We start from the raw sequence: 6,598 nt of genomic DNA on the forward strand, positions 1-6,598 counted from the left end.
AAAATTCTCTTGATGTTCTTGAGCCATTTTACGAAGCAACTGTTGAAATGAGTGCCGATAGAAACACTTCCCTCTCAAAAATAATTCCAATAGTCTTCAGCCTCATGAGATTTACAGCAACCGCAAGAAACGACTCGCCACTGGCCGGAAAATTGAACGACAGTCTCCATCAAAGATTTGCTGGAGTTGAAGAAAAGACTAATCTTAAGCTAGCAACAATGTTAGATCCAAGATTTAAAAAAGCGGCTTTCCCTTCAACTGCGTCCGCAGACAACGCTGCAGAAAAACTGAGAGACGTGGCGAAGACCATCAGACTTACAAGTCTTGAAAGAATAGATAAAGAAGTTGAGCAAATTGATGATACATGCCCACCAGCTAAGAAGTCAAGTCTCCTTTGGGCTGATTTCGACAAAACAATTGAGACATCCTTTAAAACCGCAATACCTCAGACAACAGCAGCAGACATGGAAGTGAGAAGATATCTAGAGATGCCTCCTAGCCCCAGATATTGCGACCCATTGAAATGGTGGAAGGAAAACGCTTAAGACTTTCCTCGACTCGAAATCATTGCCAAGGATGTACTATCGACACCAGCAACATCTGTACCAAGTGAAAGACTGTTTTCAAAAGCTGGAGAACTCATCTCGGCCCGCAGAAGCAACCTATCATCAAAAAATGTGGACATGATCCTGTTCCTCAACAATTTTAGTCACTCATGTTGACCCTCCTGTCAAACTAGCTGCCTCCCCCAAACCGGCCCTTATAAGGGCCCCCAATAATCCTGATTGACTATCTAACAGAAACGCATTCCTTCCCCCTTACCCACCTCTCTCTCTCTTTCTCCCCATTCACACACTTACACGCGGCACGCACGCACGCACACACACACACACACACACACACACAAACATTATTATTATTATTATTATTATTATTATTATTATTATTATTATTATTATTATTATTATTATTATCATTATTATTATTATTACTTTATCCCCTCTACTGCTTTTAGGGCTACGAAATAGATGATTTACTTACAATCAATTTTTCACACATCACTCTCTCTCTCTTTTCCCGATTTAATTCATACTTTTAAAAAAAGCTTGTCTGATTATGAGATACCTTTTTTTTTCTCTCTCAACCACACAGCTTCACTTTGTTTTCTTTTCCATTGTTCCAAATTCAAAAAAAAAAAAAAAAAAGAAACCCAGAAAGTGTGTTGTGTGGGGGGGGGGGGGGGGAGGGGGTGGGTGGGGGAGTCATAAATCCCATGAAACCAGAGTTTATATCAGATTTTCTTCAACATTAAGGATCGCAACAAATGCATGCTTTTAATCTTTCTTTTAAAAGTACTTCTTCAGAGCTATTGGGCCCGAAGAAGCCGGAGTTCAGTCCGGTTTCCATATCGGAAAACTTACGAAAGCAATTGCCCATTAGTCTATCGCAAGGAACTTTCCGCCAGATCTAACAGACTTTGCTTCCCAATCACGACTAGGTAGACAAGGGGTCAGAATATATGTATCTACTTCACCCGGAATCGAGCTCGGTTCCCTTGCATGTTAAGGGGCGGTTTGGGTCTTTTCTAAAATATTTTTAATTACCTTTATTGGGCGGTTTTAATCATTCTGTATCATCAATATAGGTTAAAAAAGAACATTTATGGTGAAAAATTTTAATTATCTGTGTTGATACCCATTTTGCGATCTAATTTGGGGGTCTGACATCAAAAAATATAACAATCTTGTGGCAAACGTTCCACAAAAACTGATGAAGGAATAACCTCCATATTCTTCCCTCTTTTCAACATTGTACCATAGTGTGTCACCATAGAGAGATTTTACGGCTTTAGCTTATGGAATTTTTATTAGATCATTACAAAGTTGAGAATCAAAATGTTATGACAAAATTGATGTAAAAAAATTCAGATTTAGGATTATAATTTAAATATCACAAATCTTATCAAAAATATCTCTCTATGGTGACATAATACATTATCTTTGTGATAACTGTGGAAATTTTCAGACAATTTCATTGAATAGATTCTGAGAAACGTTTGACACAGTTTCCCATACCCTTAGAAAAATGACATATTGAGAAAATAGCAAAATGGCTTCCCGTTTTTTACACATTTCTTACTACCTGCACCATTTTCGACTGTGTATTTCGTGCCTTTATAGTCTACTTTAAGAATTTAGACTTCAATTTTATTATTTCTAACATAATAAAATATCATTTTCCACCAAAATCTCAAAATCAAATATTTGAAGGATTTTCCTAATAATTAGACCCAAACCGCCCCTTAAGCGAGTGCACTACCTACTGAGCTATTGGGACCCCAAACTTTTAATAGGATGCTAGTAAATCGAAAAGTGCTTTCCGTTGATCTAAAATAGCGTCCATCCAGCTACATACCTACTTCCACTTTAATGGACTGAGCAATAAAATTTTTTTTTTTAAATTGACTGAACTCAGAAACGACGCCGATCCCTATTGTGCGTTCCAAGTTAGGTAATCCCATACATCTTTTAAAAAGACTAAGGATAAAACTACCCCTTCTTCCCATTCCCAAAAAAAGGAAACAAAAACAAACAAAAAAAAAAAAAAAAAAAAAAAACAAACACAACAAAATGAAGAGAAAAAAAAAAAGAAACCAAACAAAGTAACTAAATGTAAATAAATAAATAGTCTCGGGTTTGGTGTTTGGATGTCAGAAAAGCACCCCCCCCCCCCCCAAAAAAAAAAAAAAAAAAAAAAAAAAAAAAAACCCCAAAACTCAACAAAACAACAACAACAACACAACAACACACACACACACACACACACACACACATATACATACACAAAGAAAAACTAAACAGGAAGTAACAATGTTAAATATTCATATTCCTGCCCAAATTTTAAAGCAACAAACCTAACTAAGCCGAGAGCAGGAAAGGCAACAACCGTAATATCACCTGTTTAAATAAAATTAATAACAGTAGTAAATAGGCTATAAAAAGATTTGAACATGTGTGATGAAAGGTAACCGACAAAGCAAGAAAGCGCGCGCCTCGATGACGGCCAGTGACAAATGTGAGGTGGGGGCGGTCATGTAGGTTACACCCGACAACTTTTGGCGCGACATAAATATGAAATATGTCAAGGTGAATATCGCTTGGGGGGGGGGGGGGGGGGGGGGGGTTGACGTGCCACCCCTTCACCAAATCAACAACTGATGCAGTTTTGATGGCGCGTGTGTGTGTGTGTGTGCGTGTGTGTGCCTGCGTGTGTGTGCGTGCGTGTGTGGGTGTGTGCGTGTGATGCGACGAACGATCATAAAAAAAAAAAATTAATTAAAATAAATAAAATCAAGGCTTCCAAACAGCCAGATTTTTTCTTGGCCAAATAGTCAAATAGAACCTCACATTATCAAACACCACAATCATCCTGACTCCCTTGAAAAACTCATTGATTTTAATTAATAAAACAATCGACTACAGTTGGATAAAACTTATCTTTTCATTTTTTTAAAATAAAAGATTTTTTAAAAAAATTAATAATAATAGAAAAGCATTTCTTAGTAACCAATTTTGAACTTGGCCATCTGGCAGCCCCCATCATAACCAGCTGCAGTCAAGCCAGCCACAGACATAAGAGAGGGAGGGGACTGTGAAGTTTCCTGTGGCAACCGAGATGCTCGTGTTTTTTTTTTCAAACGAATCACTGCTCGATGACGTCACTGACTCGAAACCCGCTCGAAACCGACTCGATTTTAGAGGACTCGATCGAAAACCCGCTCGATTTGATCGTTTCAAACTCGACCCAGCAATCAGTGCTGCCAGGTTGGCGGATCTGCCGACAAATTGGCGGTTTTGGCAGACTTTTGATGATTTATATACCCTTTACAAAAGTGAAATTGTAGCAATCAAGTCAAATTATTTCTTCTTTTTTTTTTCCCTTACAGTGACTTTAAGGATCACCTCTTGTGAGCACTGTTGGTCTAGATCTATATTTCACAACCTAATAACAGACTACCCGGACCACAGATTAGACAATAACAAATATGTCGCTGCAATCCCCATGTACCTTTCGAAGGCTTTTGACTGCTTGCCTCACAACATTCTTATTCTTATTGCCAAACTAGCTGCCTATGGGCTAGAGCAAAAAAGCTCTTTATCTAATTGAGAATTATTTGAGCAGAAGAAAACAACAAATAAAATTAGAGGATGCTGTGAGCGAGTGGGCAGGCATTAAAAACAGGCGTTCCACGGGGATTAATTCTTGGACCATTACTTTTTAACATTTTTATAAATTAAATGATATATTTTACTATATCAGAGCGGGGAAATTATACAACTATGCTGACGATAATACCCTGTCATATGCTTATTCAAATTTCGATATGCTTTTAAAAAATATAGTGAAAATGAAAGCAAAATGCTTATCAAGTGGTTCGAAATAAATTGTATGCAAGCAAATCCGGACAAATTCCAGGCAATTGCAATAGGTACAAAAACACACACAAAGAAACCCACGTTCAATATTGGAACTGAAAGTATTACATGTGAAGTTGAAAAATTACTAGGGATCGACATAGACTACCAACTAAAATTTGATTTACACATTAAAACCAGCTGCCGTAAAGCTTCCCGGCATTTAAACGTCTTAAAACGGCTTGGAAAATAATACCTATCAAAATTGAACAAGTTAACAATATTTCACTCTTTTGTATTGTCAAATTTCAATTTTTGTCCACTAGATTGGCATTTGTGTTCTAAAACTAATTGTGATAAACTTGAAAAGATACAATAAAGAGCACTGTGTTTTACTTATGAAGATGACAAAAAATCCCACGACCAATAACTTTCAATGGCCAAAGTCTCCTACCTACAAATATAAGAAGAATGAGACCAATTGCTTTGGAAAAGGTTTTAAAAATAGGCTAGGGCTCCCAGGCGCTAGCACATGCGGGTCAGTACTGACGAACAGACGCCAGTGCCTGGAGGTCAGTACTGACCAATAACCTGGTGTCTATTGGTCAGTATTGAACAACAAGTGCCACCGCCCACAGGCAACCTCTCTTCGGTCTGTGCCACTGCCCACCATTGATCAGCACTGACGAACATCGGACCTGTTCGTCAGTGCAAAGACCTCTTCACACTTATTCGTCACTTCCTAAAGTATACCATTAAAAAAACAAAACAATTAAAATTCCAGGCTCTCAGGCCAACTTATCCGATGGCACACAGTAACACTTGGTCACTTAGATAAGTTTGATTTCTAACGCGTTAGATGCCGTTGGGGCAACGATATGACTCGTTACATATTTCAAGCCACCATAAGATTCTTTTTTATTTTATGTTGTCCATTCTATTTCTTTGGGTTTTTGTTGTTGTTGTTGTTGTTTTTTTTGTTTTTTTCCCCCGTATATTTTCGTTATAAACTTAATTTAAAGAAAAATAGAGGAAAATGTGTTATATAATATTTCCTGTTACGATTCTTTTATAATACTTTGTCCATTCTACTGATGAGGATTTTTAAAATTTTTATTTTTATTTTTTTTGTCATGCAAAACAATAATAATAATAATGATAATAATAATAATAATAATAATAATAATAATAATAATAATAATAATAATAATAATAATAATAATAATAATAATAATAATAATAATGATAATGATAATAAATAACGGAAAGGAGGAGAAACTTGATAACGAATAGATTATTCTATTTTTGCGCAGCGTGGCTCAGCGGTACGGTCTTTGCTTCGTACCCGAAAGGTACCGAGTTCGATCAACCGCCGCTGCCCTGTGTGACCTTGAGCTAGTCACCTCGCCCTAGCTCGACTTGGGGCGCTGAACTGCGGCTGATGCCTAGGTTATTCCAGCCTTCCCTTGGTATAGACCCTAGATACAAATTTTCCATGAATAAAGGGAATTCTATTTTATTTATTTATTATTATTATAAGAATATACTGAAAATAACTGAACTTGTGAACGCAGTTTTAAAGTACGGCTTCTTAAATCGTAACACCGACTATAAGACGTGGGTGGGAGATAAAAGACATATTAGTGGTGGTGGTAGTAGTAGTAGTAGTAGTAGTAGTAGTAGTAGTAGTAGTAGTAGTAGTAGTAGTAGTAGTAGTAGTAGTAGTAATAGTAGTAGCAGTAGCAGTAGTGGTAGTAATAGTGGCAGTAGTAGTTGTAGTGGTAGTAGTGGTAGTAGTAGTAGTTAGTAGTAGAAAGCTGTAGTGAAACTGGAGGGGGCGAGGTGAAAAAGTCACGGTGGAGGTGGGGCGGGGGGGGGGGGGGGGGGTTGTTGGATGAGCGAAGGTCGAATCTTCGCGAAGGAAATACGAACGGTCGGATGGCGATGTGATAGTAAAGTGGAATATAGATAGAATGCGCTTGGCCAAGGAGTTCACAACATTGCCATCCGGAAGTATAACGGACCAACACACGAACTCTGTGTAACCATGAACTTTTATAGTCTGGTTAATACAGTTTAGTGAGAACAACTCACAAACGCGGATGGCAAAAACAATAACAAAGGCATGAGTGACGTCATCTGCATACTATCTATAGATAGATAGAAAAGAGGGGAGAGAAGGA

This window comes from Berghia stephanieae, chromosome 12 (genome assembly GCF_034508935.2).
Source record: "Berghia stephanieae isolate SIO BIC M18660-M18661 chromosome 12, UCSD_Bste_1.3, whole genome shotgun sequence".
Lineage (NCBI taxonomy): Eukaryota > Metazoa > Mollusca > Gastropoda > Nudibranchia > Aeolidiidae > Berghia > Berghia stephanieae.